The sequence below is a fragment of the Hemitrygon akajei genome, unplaced genomic scaffold, assembly GCF_048418815.1.
Source record: "Hemitrygon akajei unplaced genomic scaffold, sHemAka1.3 Scf000095, whole genome shotgun sequence".
NCBI lineage: Eukaryota > Metazoa > Chordata > Chondrichthyes > Myliobatiformes > Dasyatidae > Hemitrygon > Hemitrygon akajei.
In genome coordinates this window covers 1,806,045-1,821,558 of record NW_027331981.1, presented here as the reverse complement: position 1 = coordinate 1,821,558, position 15,514 = coordinate 1,806,045, and the positions used below count along the sequence as shown (strand labels likewise).

General features: G+C 44.0%; 2 non-coding genes across 2 annotated transcripts; both read left to right on the top strand.

The window, feature by feature from the left end:
* The first annotated feature begins 8,468 nt into the window (after nucleotides 1–8,468).
* On the top strand, nucleotides 8,469–8,582 carry trnal-caa (transfer RNA leucine (anticodon CAA)). The gene is made up of 2 exons: nucleotides 8,469–8,506; nucleotides 8,548–8,582. It is a non-coding gene; the product is annotated as a tRNA-Leu (tRNA).
* A 2,729-nt stretch (nucleotides 8,583–11,311) lies between these two features.
* trnal-uaa (transfer RNA leucine (anticodon UAA)) lies at nucleotides 11,312–11,427 on the top strand. The gene is made up of 2 exons: nucleotides 11,312–11,349; nucleotides 11,382–11,427. It is a non-coding gene; the product is annotated as a tRNA-Leu (tRNA).
* The last annotated feature ends 4,087 nt before the right edge of the window (nucleotides 11,428–15,514 follow it).

Below are 15,514 nucleotides of genomic sequence, written 5' to 3'. Positions count from 1 at the left end.
ATTTTCTACAATTATATTTTCTCCTGCTCCGCCTGTATTGTCACTAGAATGCAAGAAAATGAAAGTTTACTTCTAGAGCCTATTGATCTACTTTGCGGCTAAAGTATGCAAACATTTCTACAAAGTGAATTCAGGAGTGAGTCTGACATGATTGGTGTCTGATTCGATCATTCAATTTCTTTAAAACAATCTATTTTCTTATATTTGCTATATATTTTTGTAGAGCATACAAAACAACGCCGGTGGAATGATTGCTTAATTTTCTAAAACTACCCAATGTTGCCAGTATATTTCATTTTGTCGAGTTTATATAACGTTCCTTACCTTCTGTTGCGTCTTCTAGCTTGAGGCACAGAGTTTGAGGAGACTAGCGATTAGAGTCAGCACTTTGAGTGAACGCTGCCAGGGTAAATTGCACATCACTATCATAAACCCGACCTATAGACTCTCTGCTGCAACCGCGCCCCGTCCTTTATGCACTGAACCACGCACATTATCATTCCAACCGAATTTTAAAGATTAGTTACTTGTCACACTGGTTATATTGCGGTTATATTACCCACGGTTCATCATTCGGTGCAACTTCACTTCCAACTAGGAATTCCTGCTTGTGGCTACGTGAGCTTTGATCTCAGCTGTCAGGTTTTACTGTGAGTGGTGTTATCAGTTGATTCTTTGCAATAAATTCGGGAGATAACGTGGGGCAAAGATCGGTGTCAGTCAATCTGATTCATAAACAGGAAAGGATATTCTGCACCTAATCGACTGTAGGAGTTATTGATTAACTTCAAGGAGAGTATTCGAACAACTCTAGAATGCTCACCCGAAATAGATTTGTCAGCTAGCAGGTTGATATGTACAACCAGCGAAGTCAATGTTGGTCGGCCATTCATAGCCATTCAACGTGGAAAAAGGACAGTCGGTTCACCGAGTGGACATCGACAGTCCAGCATCTATTTGCATGGAAACCATTTATTCTTCGCACATTCCCACGAACTCCCTGAGCTCTACAACCCACAGTGTCTTTAACTGAAGGATAAATCCATTAAAAAAATTAGTGACCAGTCCGCGAGATATCGGGAGGCGAGTAGAAACCTATCCGCACAGTGAGTACCCAAAATCACATCGACAGATTGCATTTCAGGATTGAACAAGAACAGCTGCATATTTGAGGCAGCTTTCCGGATAGCTTGTGTTTCCGGACTGTTCAAATTCCCCCTTCCAGTAGATGTTACTGGAAGATTACTGCAAGCCTGTCGGTACCCGAGGAAACCATGAATGACAATATATTGTGTTACTGATCAATAAGCGACGGTAAGATTGGTTCAACATGGTATCATTAGAAAGAGGTGGCATAGGGTTCGATGGTGTTGAATTATTTTTGATAGGGCGAAGGAACTGCAATGGTTATAAAACACTGTTGGGAGTTGTATACAGACACCCAAACAATAGAAATGATGTGGCCTACAAATTACAAAGGGAGGGAGAAGATGCATTCCGGAAGGGCCATGTTACAACTGTCCTGGAGGACTTCAATATGCATGTAGATTGGTGGATATCAGGTGGGTGCTTCATTGCGGGATCCATAATTTCTAGAATATCTACTAGATGGCTTATCAGAGCCCCTCGTGTTTGAGCTCAATGGATCGGCTCTTCTGGACTGGGGGATGAGCAATGAACCAAAATTGATAAGAGAGCTCCAGCTATCAGAATCCTTAGGAGAAAGTGATCATAACATGATTGAATTCCCCCTGAAATTTGAGAAGAAGCTAGAGCCAAATGTATCAGTATATCAGAAGTAAACAGAATTACAGAGGCATGAGTGATGAGTTGGCCAGAACTGATTGAGAAAATAAAACACTGGCGGGGATGACAGCTGAACTGCAATGTCTGGAGTACGGGGAAACAATCCGGAAGGCACAAGATATATACATACAGGAAAAAATATTTTAAAGAAAAGATGACACAACCATGGCTAATACCACGGCAGAGGATCCGAATGCGCATTTTGTATCAGTCTTCACAGTGGAAGACGTCTGCAGTAAACTGGACATTCAAGAGTGTCCTGGAAGTGAAATTTGTGCAGGGAAAACTACGACTGCGAAGGTGCTCAGGAAGCTTCCTCGTCTGTTGGTGGATAAATCATCTGAACTGATGGAAAGCACCATCGGGATCTGAAGGGAGCAGCTGGAGAGATTGCGGAAGCATTAACGATGATCTTTCAAGAATCGATGAATTCTCGCATTGTCAACGCGAGTGAATCTGCAGATGCTGGAAATAAATAAAAAAATAAAAACACAAAATGCAGACAGAACTCAGCAGGCCAAACAGCATCTATGGGAGGAGGTAGTGGCGACGTTTCGGTCCGAAACCCTTCATCAGGAGGGGAGGGGACAAAGGAGATGCAGTAGAAGTGGTGTACTTGGATTTTCAGAAAGCCTTTGACAAGGTGCTACACGTGAGGCTGCTTGACAAGTTAAGAGCCCATGGAATTACAGGGAAGTTGGTGACGCCAGGGAAGCATAGGTTGGACAAGAGGGCACGACTTCAGGATTGAAGAATGTCCATTTAGAATTGAGATGAGGACAAATTAGTTTAGTCAGAGGGTGGTAAATCAGTGGAATTTGTTTCCACGAGCGGCTGTGGAGGCCAGGTCAGTGGATGTATTTAAGACAGGGATAGATAGGTTCTTGATTAGTTAGAGCATCAAAGAGTCTTGGGTGAAGAGACAGCGGAGTGAGGATGACTGGAATATTTGGATCAACCCATGATTGACTGGTGTAGCAGATTCAACAGGCCGAACGGCCTACTTTCGCCTATATGTTATGGTTTTATGGTCTTAATACGGGATTTCAAGACGAAAAAAAAACAAATGAAAGAGTGAACAATTGAGCAAGATTACTGGGAAGTTGGAGCACCGGAAAGTGATTATGAATGGAAAGATTGAGTACGAAAGTAAGTTAGCAAATAATATTAGCAAGGATATCAAAATATTCTTCATATATATAAAGTAAGAAAAATAGCAAGACTGGACATCAGATCGCTGAAGAACGATGCTGGAGATGTAGCAATGTGGGACCATCAAATACCAGACGAACTAAATAAATATTTTGCATCAGCCTTCGCTGTGGAAGACACTAGCAGTGTGTTGGAAATTTCAGGTGTCATGGTTATGAAGTGTGTGAAGTTACCATGACGGGACAGAAGGTTAGTGAGTAACTCAAATATCTGAAAGTAGATCAGATGGACCATACGGTGTACACACCGTAGTTGTGAAAGAGTTGGCTGAAGACATGGTTGAGGTATTATAAATGATCTTGCAACAACCACTCGGTCTGCAATGTTTCCGGAAGACTGGAAAATTGTAAACGTCACTTCACTCTTCAAACAGGGAGAGACAGAAGAAAGGAAAATCTGAGCCAGTTTGTCTGACCACAGGGGTTTGGAAGATGTCCGAGTTAATTATTACTGATGATGTCTCAGTGTACTTGGAGACACATGATAAACTAGGCCGGAGTCAACATGGCTTCATCCAGGGAAAATCTTGCCTGAGAAATCTAATGGAATTCTTTCAAGGGAGAACAAGCCGGACAAATGAGAATCATTTGGAGTTGTTCACTTAGATCTTCCGAAAGCATTTGAGAAGGTGCCACACGAGGCTGCTTGACGAGCTACGCGCCCATGATAATACACTATAGGTTCCAGCATGGACGAAGCAGTGGCTGATTGGCTGGGAGTAAAATGGAGTAATACATAGAGCGTTTTCTGACTGGTAGGCCGTGTCCAGTAGTGTTTCACAGGGGTCTGTGTTGGGATCTATTATTTTTGCGTTATATGTCAGTCATTTAGCGATGGAAATGGTGGTTTTGTTGGAACAATAGAAAAATCCTATGACTTCCGTAGCTCTGCCGATTAACGCACACTCTGTAGTTACTCGCTTTATCCTGATTTCCGTTCGGCAAGATGGAGCAACATAGCTATTCCCCTGTCCCACAGAGTCCTTGGCAATCCGGGGTATTGATACATTGGTTATGACCCAGAAACCTCATCTCTGCCTCTCTAGCCTCAGGCAAATCCCATCAGATGCCAGAGTACATGATTAATATTACGTCCACTTTTATTTTAATTCCCTTGTAATTTTGCATTGTTTATTTGAATTAAATTGGCCTTATTAATGACATCGTTCACTCGTGACACGAGGAGTAAAAATCTTTACGATTACGTCTCGGTCTAAATGAGCAATTTGCAATTGTTGTAATTTCTAAACAGTATTATGTACACTAGGACAGTCATTATAACATAAAAATACAGTTGCGTCAGCATGAATTAAACCACCTGATGGCCTGGTGGAAGATATCCCAGAGCCTGTTGGTCGAGGCATTTGTGATGTGGAACAGTTTCCCGGATGGTAACAGCTGGAACCGTTTGTGGTTAGCGTGACTCGGGTCTCCTATGATCCTTCGGACCCTTTTTACACACTTGACTTTATATCCGTCCTGAATGGTGGGAATTTCGTATCTACAGATGCGCCTGGATGTTGGAGTCCTGCGATGGAGCGAAGTACAGTGTGCATCCACAATTGGGAGCATCCTGACTGGTTGCAGGATGCAACCAGTCAGGATGCTCTCAATTGTGCCACTATGGAAAGATCTTAGAGTTTGGGAACCCATACCAAACTTTTTCAAACGTCTTAGTTAAAGGAGGCGCTGTTGTGCATTTTTCACCACATAGCTGGCGTGTACAGACCACTCGAGATCCCCGGTGATGTTTATGCCGAGGAATTTAAAGTTGTTCACCCTCTCAACACCAGATCAATTGATGTCAATAGGGACTCAAACTGAGAACAAATTCCACTGGTCACATCAGTCACTGTGCCAGAAATTTTCTGCTTGGGAGTTCCGGAAGTTTTGCACTGCCCTCTACTTCTGGTGATACCGACTGTGAATCCTCACTCTGATCTTCAGCCCATCAGCGAGCGTCTTGGCAAAGAATGTGATTACCAATTATAAGTCAACACTAAGACCCGTGTTTAGGAAGGTCAAAAGGAATAATTGTTAAAGTAATGAGCTAACAGTCGCAAGGTATTAGTCACTACTTCAGCCTGGTTATCATTTGCAACTTTCATGTTTTATTCAATATTTGTATTCATTTATCAAATGTACAGAACCCCATTTTTTAAAATTATGGTATGTGGACCGAGATCCATAATGTACACCAATTGGGCTGTTTCTCAAATAAAACTATTGTATGTTCTCTGCATTCATGTTGTGTATTAGTGTTTGTAAAGGATTGCCGATTTAAAACAGTGCAAGCCGAAGGAGAGTGTTCATTCACAGAGTACATGTAAACATATCACTGAAATCTGCAACAGCCTGACAACTCCTTGAGTGAAGTAGCCTCTGTCTCAGTAGTCCAAACAAAAAGACAAAAGATTTCTTGTTTAGAGCCGTCAGCGGAGCCACCACTGAACTGAAGTTGTTCTTAAACTTTGTATAAAAGTTGGCAAACTCACAGTGGATGTATCTTACTAGAGTTTCTCTTGCGACTACCATTAGAGATGATGCAGCCCCAAAAAAGGACATCGTGTTTACCGGAAATTCAGAAGTCATCAGGCTGAACTAAAGCCCATGATGAAGAACATGCCGTTTATAAATGCTTGGATAACTGCTGGCGCGTTCATAAGTCTAAATGGCATGATCTCACCTGGTCCAGGAACACCACTGGGATTGTAAAACGGGCACAGCAGAGATTGCACTTTCTGAGGAAACTTAAACAAGCATCACTCCCCACTAACATCTTAACTACATTCTAGAGAGGCGTGCTTGAGAGTGTGCTGACCTTTTGCATCACAACCTGGTACTCTAGCTGCAGTGCTGCCGACAAAGGTTATTGGGGTCTCCCTACCTTCTGTCCAAGACCTCTTTTAGAGTCGATGCTTCCAGAAGACACGGTACATCATTAAAGACCCCTCACACCCTCTCCATGAACTGTTTGCTCTTCTGCCATCAGGTAAACGTTACAGGAGCATCAAAACTAAAACCACAAGGCTACTAAACAGCTTCCTCCCACAGGCAGTCAGATTGCTAAATAGCTGCTCTACTTGACTTCTCCAACGAAAAATCTCAACGCATGGACGAGAACGAATTTTTCCATATTTACATTGAAACCAATGGCATTGTGATCACAAGTTACAGAGAGTTCGGAAAAATAAGCTTTTATCTCTTGCCCTGACTCATTAATTTCATAATAGTACATCAAGTATCGCACACGCTCTCGGCAGCTCGTAAACGCACAAATAAAAATTAAAAAATCCTGAACACATTTGACGATCACCTACCCATATAGTCCTTTCAAAGTGTGGAATTAACAGTCAACGTGCGGAATGTTAAAAACACCTATTCTAACAACCGTAATGATAGGCAATAGACAGCGATATCTCCTCAACATTGGCCATCTAAATAATACAGACTATTGGGTGGTCAGTAAACAATCCTCATTAACGTGCTCATACCTTTCCTCTTTTTCAGTTTCACCCATAAAGCCTCAATAGATTAATTCTGCATCTGTCCTGACTGAAGTCAGCCGTGACAGCTCCTCCTTCTTTAGTCCATCCCGCTCTATCACTCTGAAACAAAGGAACTCAGGGATACTGAAATGACAGACCAGACGCTTCTGTAACCAAGTCTCATTAACGGCTAAGTTACCACGATTCCAGTTTTTGATCCAAGCCCAGTGTTCATCGGCTTATTCTCCGATACTTCTACTACTGAAGTACACGCAGCGCAGGACACTAGTCGTACCTTCCTGACGTTGTGTGAGATCTTACCAACATGTCTGCACAAGCTCTGCACTAACTGTTCTGACACTTTAGTTACCATCCCCCTGCAAATGCAGTTTAAACCTAATCATGCAGCGCTAGCTAACCTTCCAGCAGGATATTAGTACACTTCTAGTTCACGTACAAATCTTCTTTATCAATAGGTCTCAGGTTCCCTGGAAGAGAGATCAATGATCAACAAATCCTATGGCCTCTCTCCTACACCAGATACTTAGCTACGTGTTGATCTGTATCATATTTCCATCTCTCCCGTGATTATGACGCGACACGTGTCGCTGTCACATCGCCTAAGAACCTGCCCTCCACCTCAGCACCTAAATCTCTGAATTTCCATTGCTGAAATCCGTCACTCTTCCTACCGATGTCATTGGCAGCGAGATGGAGCTAACCGCTGCCTGTTCAAGCACCTACTGAAGAATGTTCGAGAATTATTCCAAGTAGTCCCGGACCCTGGCACCAAGTTGGCAATATACCCATCCAGGAATCTGTTCTTCCCTTACCCTTCTGAGTCACAGACCATACTCAGTGCCAGAGATCCGACCTCTATGTCTTTCCCCTGCTGGGTCATCCAACCACAAACGGCATCCAGGTCTTGCTGAGGGTGATGGCCATGGAGATAGTCTGCACTTGCTCTTTAAACCCTTTTTCTTCCTGATCGCCACCCAGTTTTCTATGTACTGCACCCTGGCTGTCCTACCACTCTATATGTTCTGGTCCATCACGCCCGTGACCCTGAATGAACCGGAGTTCATCCAAATTCAACTCCAACAACTTAAGGCGAATTGGTACAAGCTGCAGCTGTGTGCACTTCCCGCAGGTGTCGTTATCAGGAACTCTGAACGTCTCCTCGCCTTCCACATCCCGCGAGGAGCCTTTTACTTAGACGATGGCTGCCCCGCTTGTCCATGTCTTACTTTAATGTGTTCTGTGCCTTTAACACTGGATCAGACAACCTGAGGGAATTACGTTCTGTTAAGCGTCTCATCTCTCAGAAAGGCATCTGCTCTACCGTTCAAAACACCCTGCTTCTGTTTCCTCTCTATCGGATTAAACATTGGCCGACAAGCCTGCACAACATTCTGACTGTAATAACTCATCCATGACGGAATGATGAAATAAACACAGGAGACGGAACGGCCTTTCTGCATGATGTCTTATGTTCTTGTGAACCTTGTCACATCTTCGCTTTCTTCCACAATCATCAGATTATTGGGCCTTGTAGTCTACTTACCAACATCCATCTGTAAAGCAGCGCTGCCCGGTATCATTAAAGCTCCTGCATTCAGTTTCTGCTGACTTTGTCAAGATCAACTCCCACCCAGCTTTCAGATTCAGTCCTGTTCATAAACGTTTATTTCTCTGCTTCCCTAAATGTGAAAACAATGAGTCTTCCAAGCGTTCTCATCCATCTGAACAAAAGTCCTTCCCAAATTCTTGCCGAGACGCGTCTCACAAGTCTTCGATGTGTAATTTTTTTATAGCTTCACTTTCCACAGAAGTTGCCTAACCTGAGAAAATTGTAACACTCTCGCTTCATTTCCGATTGGCAGGACGATATGCGTGTTTGTGTGTCTATAACTTTGCTTCCAAATCAAGCATTCATTCCCTTCTCAAACACAACTCAAAAATTGTCAGGATGGCCGAGTGGTCCAAGGCACCAGACTCAAGCAATGAAAGTTCTTCTGACAAACGGGAGGGTTCTGGTCTCCATCTGGGGTCGTGCGTTCGAATCCCACTCCTGACATAATTTGCCTTTAAGCATTCAATAGAGGTGATGTTACCCCTTTTGCAAACAAACCCTGGGTTGTTGAGGTGGATTAAAAAACCGGTTGGAAGATAAGATTATGTTTTTGACACTGTTCATCGCATTACAACAGATCACCGTACAGCAAATTCTGGGTAAGTGATTTATTCAGAAACAATTTCACGGTGAATTATTTCGTCCTGAAAAGCCAACTGTTTACGCTTGTCCACAGATGCTGCCTGGACTGCTGAGCTCCTCCTGGCATACTCAGCTGATCAATATAGTTTCTAAAGTGAAATGATTGGTTGTCGGTATATTCAATGGATTGGCACGTAGTGTACACTATCACCTTTTGATCAAAAGTCTGACTGTTGATGGGTAGTAACTGTTCTTGAACGTGGTGGTGCGTGTCCTGAGGCTCTTGTACCATCTACCCGATGGCAGCAGCGCAAAAAGAGCATGGCAGGATGGTGACGACCTCTGACGGTGGATGCTGTTTTCCGATCACATCTTTTTATGTGGATCTGCTTAATGTTTGGGAGTGCATTTCCCGTGATGGACTGAGCCGAATTCACTAACTTTTTAAAGATTTTCCTTCAAAGGTACGGTATTTCCGTACCACGTCTTGTTGCAGACAGACAATATACTCTCTACGACACATCTATAGAAGCTCATCAAGGTTATTGATGTCATGCTGAATCACCGCAGTCTCCTAAGAGAGCAGAGGAAAGAGTTATACCAACAATTTAAAGTTACTGACGCGCCCCGCCTCTGATCCTCCAAGGAGAACTGGCTCAAGGACCTCTGGTTTTCCCTCTGCTGAGGACAACAATCAGTCCTTGGTCTTGCCGACATAGAGTGGTAGGGTGTTGGCACATCTTGTTTAAAACGATCCCCTCTTAGTTGAATTGTATGCCCGAAGAGGGGATCGTTTAAAGACATGCAAACACTGGAATGGAGATAACTTCTGCGTCCTCTACCATTATCTATGCTTCAAAATCTAAGAAACGTCTATTAGATTCCCCCTCACCTCTGATGATCCAGAGAAAAATAACAAGTTTGCCCAAACTTTCGCTATGGCCACAAATCAAATCTGAGGCCACAAACCAGGCACGCCCGGGATCCTCTTCAGTTTGCGTATAAGGAGAAGGTGGGAGTGGAGGATGCTATCACGTATTTGCTGCACAAATGACTCTCTCACCTAGATGGGGTCAGTGGTGCTGTGAGGATTACATTCCTGGACTTCTCTAGTGCCTTTAACACCATCCAGCCCAAGATCTTAAGGCACAAACTAACGGAGATGGGAGTAGACTCTCACATGGTGGATTGGATAGTGGAGTACTTGACAGATAGACCTCAGTATGTGCGGTTGGGAGACTGTAGGTCTGACACGGTGGTCAGCAGCACAGGAGCGCCGCAGGGGACCGGGCTCTCTCCCGTCCTGTTCACCCTGTACACATCAGACTTCCAATATAACTCGGAAGCCTGCCATGTGCAGAAGTTCGCTGACGACACGGCTATAGTGGGGTGTGTCAGGAATGGACAGGAGGAAGAGTATAGGAAACTGATACAGGACTTTGTGATATGGTGCAACTCAAACTACCTGCGTCTCAATATCACCAAGACCAAGGAGATGGTGGTGGACTTTAGGAGATCTAGGCCTCATATGGAGCCAGTGATCATTAATGGAGAATGTGTGGAGCAGGTTAAGACCTACAAGTATCTGGGAGTACAGTTAGACGAGAAGCTAGACTGGACTGCCAACACAGATGTCTTGTGCAGGAAGGCACAGAGTCGACTGTACTTCCTTAGACGGTTGGCGTCATTCAATGTCTGTAGTGAGATGCTGAAGATGTTCTATAGGTCAGTTGTGGAGAGCGCCCTCTTCTTCGTGGTGGCGTGTTGGGGAGGCAGCATTAAGAAGAGGGACGCCTCACGTCTTAATAAGCTGGTAAGGAAGGCGGGCTCTGTCGTGGGCAAAGTACTGGAGAGTATAACATCGGTAGCAGAGCGAAGGGCGCTGAGTAGGCTACGGTCAATTATGGAAAACCCTGAACGTCCTCTACATAGCACCATCCAGAGACAGAAAAGCAGTTTCAGCGACAGGTTGCTATCGATGCAATGCTCCTCAGACAGGATGAAGAGATCAATACTCCCCAATGCCATTCGGCTTTACAATTCAACCGCCAGGAGTAAGATATGTTAAAGTGCCGGGGTTAGGACTCAATGTATTTAAGTAAACTACTTAAGAACTTTTTAAAAGCTATTATTAATGCTTTTTAAGAGAGTGATTTAGATGCATATCATATTTTTACTGAGTTAAGTATTGGTTGTAATTAGTTTTGCTTCAATAAGTGTATGGGATATTGGAAAAAAATGTTGAATTTCCCCATGGGGATGAATAAAGTATCTATCTATCTATCTATTGCACAAACCGTCTAATTCAGGTAGCACCTTGGTGATGCTCTTCTGCACACTCTCCGAATCCGCGTCATCCTTTCTCTGGAGGATGGCCTGAACGGAGTGCAGCACAATTCCAGTGCTGTGATGCTGTACGCTCTGATTCCGCACATGCTCGGCAATCTGAGAAAATGCATCCCGTCCATATTCATTTAAAATCCCAGGATATAGAGTGTGTTTGTATGTATACCCGCTCAACAAAACAGTCATTCAGACTATTCCGAAATACAGCTGTTTATCTGGCATGTGGAGAGAGTACAACAGGGGCTGTCAGGGTGGCCGAGTGGTCTGAGGCGCCAGACTTAAGGCGAGTAAGTCGCTTCCTAGTAAACGCGAGTGTTCTGGTCTCCACCTGGAGGCGTGGGTTCGAACCCCACTCCTGACAAATACTCTGTTTTTCACGTGCTGTTATTTATAATGTAACCACTGTAATTTTACTGCAGCGATCAAAGCGTGGTCTGTTTGGGAGTATGAGAAAGACACAATTAAGATAAAGATTTTGTTTTAGTCACAACAGAGAGCAGGACAACGGGTTACATGGGATTCAGGCTGCAGATTTTGATGAGAAAGAGGCCTCGTTGGAGAGTGTCTGTGTCACGTTCTTAACCATGGCTGTTGTTTGGTCAGAATGACATTGGGGCCATTCAAACACGTTGTTGGTCTCTGTATTGAAACGACATTTTACATTGTTGTTCTTAAGCGTACATCTGCCGCAGAGCTCCGTAACGTGTGTTTAACACATTTTTGGATTTGGGAATATCGGATTGATCATTCCGGACTAGATTATATTGAATTTCCGTTGTTTAACAGGCCACTCGTCCTTGTTTTGCAAAGCAGATATTTTAAATCGTACAGCATGGAAAATAGCCTTCGGCCCAATTGGTTCAAAGTTCAAAGCTGAAAGTATATTTTGCATCACAGCATATCTATATACATATATCACCATTCGCAGCAATGGGATTGACATTCCTGCGGGCATCCAAGAAACACAATAAAATCCATGAAGGACCGCACTAACAGGACGGTCAAAACACTCAGTGTGTACAATACAGCAATCTGTGCAAGTCAAGTGAAAGAATAATGATAATAGCAATATTAATTGCTATTTTACGCAATAATCCAGGGCGACTATGAAGCTCACTGGAGTTTGTTTAGATTTAACCTCTCTCAGAGACAACCAGATGAATTACACATTGACAGAGGATCGAATATGCACGATTTGAAATTATTCACGTAAAGCTGAAACACTTAATACAGATAGTAAATATGATTTCAAAAGTTATAAAAATAAAATCTGGACAAAATAAGCATATTAGATTAAACGTAAAGAGAGTTGCAATTGATGTAGCATAATATATAACAGAACTGCAGGATACAGTACAACTGATGGATGAATACTCTCATTTTATATGTTAATGACTTGGATGCTGGAATTGACGATCATACGGACAGGTTTGCGGTCCAGATGAAGATAGGTGGAGGTGCAGGAAATCTGGAGGAAGTAGAAAGTCTACAAAATGACAGAGGAAGTGGAGGAAAATGGGCAAAGAAGTGGCAGACATAAAACACAGGCACGAAATGCATGGTGCTGCACTTGAGCAGAAGAAATAAAATGGAAGACTATTTTCTAATCGTACAGAAAATTGGAAAATCTGAGGTGCAAAAGGACTCAGCGTTGTTCGTCCAGCATTCCCTGAAGGTGAATATGCAGGTTGCGAAAGTGGTGAGGAAGGCCAATGCGATGTTCGCGATAATTTCCAGAGGAATGGAGTATGGATGCAGCGATGGAATTTTCAGGTTTTAAAATGCACTGATGAGGCCTTACCTTGAGTACTGTGAGCAGTTTGGAGCCCCTTGTCTGAGACAGGTTTTGTGTTGTCACTGAAGACGGTTCAGAGGTGGTTTAGAAAATTATTCCCGGGTTGAAAGCTTTGTCATGCGAGAAGCATGTGGTGGTTCTGGGTCTCTACTCAGGGGAATTCAGGAGAGTGAGTGGTTCGCGCATCAAATCACCCCTTGGACAGTCTCTAACACTCATGTCACCCAGTTGACTACTGGACCGTCTCTCCCCGTGTCTATCACTGATGTCACCCAGTTGACTACGAGACCGTCTCTCCCCGTGTCTATCACTGATGTCACCCAGCTGACTACGGGACCGTCTCTCCCCGTGTCTATCACTCGTGTCACCCAGCTGACTACTGGACCGTCTCTCCCCGTGTCTATCACTCGTGTCTCCCGGCGACTTAGGCGCTCCTGCTCCATGACTAAACTTAGCCTCCCTTAGTTTCATCAGCTGCGGATGAAAGTCAGGAACCCCCGCTGGAACCAGTCGGCGAGACCTCTCTCGGAAAGGGATGCCCTCGGTTCCTCTAATACTGTGGCAAGTACTCTTGGAGAAATCAAACTCAGAACTGCCAGTGGAAAAGGCGTAGGCGTCTTCGCGTTCCAACACGCTATCAGTTAATCTCCATTTCCATTCCTCGAACATTTCAGCAAACGTAGGGTTTCCGGTCGCTCTAGCTGCTCCCAGAATGTAACATGACAGGTTTAGACAGGATGCACCTCACAGTTCCTCCTTTCCGCTCATCATTCTACTTAGCAGGATCTTGCACCTTCTTAAAAGCAGCTCTGAACACATGGTCAATGGACAAGGTGTTCAAAAAGTTCTCTCTACTTCTCTCTGCTTGCTCCTTGGAACCTTCTCACAAGAACAAAAAGTTCCATCCGTTTCAATAGTCTCAGTTACTCCAACATCTGCTTCCATAAATGCCAGCTTCAACGAAAAGTAGCCATTGTATGGGTATTTATCAGTACTAAGCCCCGGAATTCCAAGGGCACTAACAGGCACCAATGGCAAGTACGTGGACACCGATTGTAAATGACACTAGCAGACACTAGACAACAGGATATGACAGCACAATACAGACCCTTCGCGCTCGATTTTGAGCCAAACCATATATTTCTTCAATCCATTTGCCTGTGCAAGAGGCTCTTAAATACCACTAATGTTTTAGCCTCCACCACAATTCCTGGCAAGTCATTCCAGGCACTCACAACCCTCTGCGTAAAAAAAATTACCCCTGATGTCTCCCATAAACTTCTCTCCCTTAACTTAACTGTGTATGTATGCCCTCTGGTGTTTGCTATTCGTGCCCTGGGAAACAGGTACTGGCTAGCACCTTATCTATGCCTCTCATAATCATGTAGACCTCTATAAAGACCCCTCTCGTCCTTCTATGCTCCAAAGAAAAAAGTCCCAGCTCTGCTAACCATGCCTCATAACACTTGTTTTCCAATCCAGGCAATGTCCCTGTGAATCTCCTCTGCACCCTCTCCATAGCTTCCACATCCTTTCTATAATGAGGTGACCAGAATGGAAAACAATACCCTAAGTGTAGTCTCACCAAAGTTTAGTAGAGTTGCAACATGACCTCTCTACTCTTGAAATCAATCCCCCTATTAAAGAAGCCTGGCATCCCATAAGCCTTCTTAATTATTCTATTAATCTGTGCAGCGACCGTGAGGGATGAATGGATTTGAACCCCAATGTCCCTCTGTTCATACACACTCTTAAGTAACCGACCATTAACCCTGTACTCAGCCTTCTGGTTTGTCCTTCTGAAATGCATCACCGCACACTTAATCGGATTGAACTCCATCTGCCACTATTCTGGCCAAAACTGCATCTTGTACATACCCTCTTGTAACCTTCGACAACCTACAGCTCCATCCATAACTCCTCCAATCTTCGTGTTATTCCCAAACTTACTCACCCGTCCTCCTGCGTCTTCATCCAGGTCATTTATAAACATCACAAAGAGCAGCGGTCCCAGGACTGATCCTTGCAGCACTCCACTAGTCACCGACCTCCAGGCGGAATACGTTCCTTCCACAACTAACCCCTGCTTTCCTCCAGTAAACATTTTTTTATCCAAACAGCAAGGATCCACTGATCCCATGCCTCATGACTTTCTGGATGAGTCTCTCGTGGGGTACCTTCTCAAATGCCTTGTTAAAATCGATGTAGACGACATCTACCGCCCTACCCTCATCAATTTATTTTGTTACCTCTTCAAAAAACTCAATTGGGCCCGTAAGGCACGATCTTCCCTTCATAAAGCCATGTTGACTATCCTTGAGTAGACTGTACTTCTCCAAATGCTCGTAGATCCTATCCTTAAGAATCCTTTCCAATGGTTTGCAGACCACCAACGTAAGACTCACCGGTCTATACCAGGTTTCTTTGTTACCTTTTTTAACAAGGAAACTACATTAGCCGTTTTCCAATCCTCCGGCACCTCCCCTGCAGCCAAAGAGGATTCAAAGTTCATAGCTACTGCTCCAGCGATCTCTTCTCTCACTTGCCACAGCAACCTGGGGTATATCTCGCCTGGACCTGGGGATTTGTGGTTTTTAAGAAGATCCAACACTTCTTCTTCCTTAATCTCCACATTCTCCAGCACACAGGCCTG